Genomic DNA, 3,770 nt, shown 5'->3' with positions numbered 1-3,770 from the left:
ACCTACTAGTGGGGTTGCTGGATCATCTGGTAGATCTATTTTTAGTTTTTTCAGGAATCTCCATACTGTTTTCCATAATGGCTGTACTAATTTACATTCAGCATTTATTATTTTTCTGGGTTTTTGATAATAGCCATTCTAACTGGAATGAGATGATATCTTATTGTGGTTTTGATTTGCATTTTCCTGATGATTAGTGATGTTGAGAATGTTTATATATATTCTGGCAATTTGTATGTCTTCTTTTGAGAATTGTCTATTCACCTCATTTGTGTCTTTCTTTTTCTCTTTTTTTCTTTTTTTGGCTGGCCAGTACAGGGTTAGAAACGTGGACCATGGTGTTATCAGCACCACTATCTAACCAACTAAGTTAACTGACCGGCATCATTTGCCCAATTTTTAATGGAATTATTTATTTTTTTTATTTATGTACATATTATTTATTTTTGCAGTTGAGTTGTTTGAGTTGCTGTTATTGTGGATATTAATTCCGTTTTGGGTGCATAGTTTGCGAATGTCTTCGGCCATCCTGCAGGTTGCCTCTTCACTCTGTTGATTGTTTCCTTTGCTGTCTGGGCTGTGTTTAATTGAGGTGGGAGGTAGTTCCAAAATTGGCTAGCCTCTTGTTACGGAGAAGAAAAGACGTGATGAAGAACAAGACACATACATGAATAATTCTAAAGGAAGATAAGAGATGGTGGCAGTGGGTCCTGAGTGATAGAAGATAAGGTATGTGGCTATTTCAGAAAGCCATTCTCACGCAGGGAAGGGACAGACAGTTTTCTGGTTGTGTAAAGCTTCTGTGCAAGATAGGACTTAAGAATGGGGTAAAATATCATAGCTACCTATCACCAGATGAATTGTGCATTTTCAGACCAGAAGGTAGCACAAACATAAGCTATGATTTTTATTTCTTATTTCAATTCTCTATACAGTTAGTGAACACTGAATTTCTGTTACGTGGCATCTGTGACCTTAATTTCATTGCTATTATACATTCTCATTTTTTAATTTAAAAAACAGAATTTTTTTTTTTTCCTTTTTTTGTCTTTTTCCGTGTCCGGCAACAGATCACAACCCTCAGTGTCGTGCCCGTACCGGACCGGGACCGGCAACGGGATCGCAACCCTCAGTGTTGCTCCCGCACCTCGCTCAGCCAGTGAGCGGGAACCGGTCTGTATGTGGGATCCGAACCCTCGGCGGGAGTGCCACCGCGCTCCCAAGCGGTGCACTGTAGCAGTGCGCCACCGGGCCGGCCCTAAAAAACAGAATTTTAATAGAAAATTGTAAAATGGTGAATTTAGTCCTCCTAAGTAGTCAGTGTCTCAATTAAGCCCCCGTGATTAAAACATATATGCTAGTATGTGTCTAATATTAAGTTTTTAATAGGTATCACTTACTGGTGTGTCTGCAAAGGTGAAATAAATTTATCAAAGCCATGTTGCTTTATTTTTTTGTTGCAAAGGAATTCAATTTGTTTGAAAATATTAAATAAAAGAACATCATTGATCAAAGTTCTGTCTTTTATCTTTTTTTGATCATTTTTCGTCAACAATGTTTTGTGAGAGTCCTCTACTAAATGATTGACACATTACTCAAAAAAACTCATGGTTATACTTTTTAATGTCAAGTAATTTCATCTCTTACTCTTCTTCAATTTTTTTCTTTCTTTTTTCTAATTAAGTCTTTATGCCTTAGTTGTTCTGAGATTACTAAAATGTTGGTCAAATTCCACATTGTCATTGATACTTAATAGTCTGCAGTTTCCCTCCTTACAGTAACTTATATTCCATTGTTAAAAATAAGCTTGTGTTATATCTACATCCAAGAGGAAGAAAAATAATCTGTTTAGTATTTTATCCATTTAAAAATTATGATGAACTTCTTCCTTTCCTATGAAATAATATCTTGTCACTATAGAATATATTTCAAATTTATAGTGTGCCTTTTTTCTTTGAGAATTTAAAACACTTTAAATAATTTGGGCTTTGCCTGATTCCCCCAGAATTGTAGAGTATGACTGATAACTGCCTTTAGAATCCCTAATAGCTAAATTACAATTATCATGCAAAGCCCTACAATAGACAGTTATATGGATTGTTAAATGACTTTGCCTTTTTTGCAAACTATAATCATTTTCCTTTATTAGCTGAAGGATTTTATAATTTAAGGAAGATGAGAAACCTATAAGTCACGCTTTCAAATAAGGAACATGGATATTGCAAACATTAAATTCCCCCATAAAAATGTTAAGGCATCATTAAACTAGGTTCAGATTAATACAATTCAGTCAACTCTAGATAGATATCTCCCATAATAAGCTGAAACAATACCTAGTGATCTAAGATGTAAAATATTTTACAACAGCCAATTTATAAACCTATAAAACATACAGGTATCATTCAACCTCTATATTAATAGTGCATGCCTTGTATTAAATCAAAATCATTTTAAAGACCCCTCCCCTTTGGCATTCCCTTCCTCAGCTGTTGCCCCTCATTATGTGTCATCTCACTGAAGCTCATCCAAAGGGAATGACAGCATCTTTTTCACTAGAAGCCGTCTAGGCAATTCCCGGCTTAGCAATCTCTGAGATTTATAGACACACTTGATACTATCAACCTATAACTTTGTATGGCCTAATGTTGATGTATTTGTTTCTCTGTAGGTATATGTGTTTTTTCTCACTTTGGAAAAATGCAATTTATTATTTCAAGACTTTGCAAGTTGGTTTAAAAGTGAATTATATTCACAAGAAAACTGATGTTGGGACAACTTCATCTTCTAGACAATTTTGAATCTGGTTGGACAATTCTTTTCTTCACCCTGTTTTTCCCCAGTAAGAAAGCCAAACGTTTTATATTAGCCAAGTTGCTGAAGGTTTTAATGAATTATCTCTTCTGGTTATCTGTTGGCACATAACAATCCCAAGGCAGCAACAATGTTTATTATGCTCACAAATCTGTTATTGGGGCAGGATTCTGTGGGGATTATTCATACCTGGTCATTACTGGCATGAGCTGGAGTGGCACAAAGGTTGGAGACCAGAATCACTTGAAGATTTGTTCATATATCTGCTGGTCACGTGGTCACTACCTACATGTGCTATCTCCAGCTGGTGCCTTCAGGGCAGCCAGATTCATACATGTTGACTCATGGCTCCCAAAGTAGAGTCCCAAGGGAAAGAGAAATAGATGGCAACTCTATTTCCTTTTCTAACCTGGCTTGATAAGTCATGCACATGACTCCCACCTATTACCTTTATTAAAAGAGAGTCAATAAGACTGATCCATAACCAAAGGGAGGGAAATTGGAACAAACTCTTGAGGAGAAAAATATATAAAAGCAAAGAGTGTACAAGTTTTAGAACTATTGCATCATCAAAGGGGGGATTAGCCCAGTATTTCTAAATATCACTCTGAAAAAAATCAACTATTCATTTCTAAAGTTACTTCACAAAAAACATTATTAAAATACAAAAGCTTGTTCTTATTCCTATGTTCCATAGACTCCTGTAACAAGGTTTGTCACCCAAGGTCATTCTGCTAAAAATTCAGAGTATAGTATATAAAAATTTTAAATATATGGAAATATAAGTAGTATTTTTAACAGAGAAATTGTGAATGCTGACTCATCACAGATATTATGCATGGATTAAGCTAGTAAAGAATTTGGATACCATTTTAACATTATAATTTTTATATAAAACATGGCTAAATATGTTATTTTTAATGCAGAATTGTCCCCAGTCTTTCTTTACTGAAAAAAAA

This window comes from Galeopterus variegatus, unplaced genomic scaffold (assembly GCF_000696425.1).
Source record: "Galeopterus variegatus unplaced genomic scaffold, G_variegatus-3.0.2 Scaffold759, whole genome shotgun sequence".
Taxonomy (NCBI): Eukaryota; Metazoa; Chordata; class Mammalia; order Dermoptera; family Cynocephalidae; genus Galeopterus; species Galeopterus variegatus.
This window is presented reverse-complemented; position numbering follows the sequence as displayed.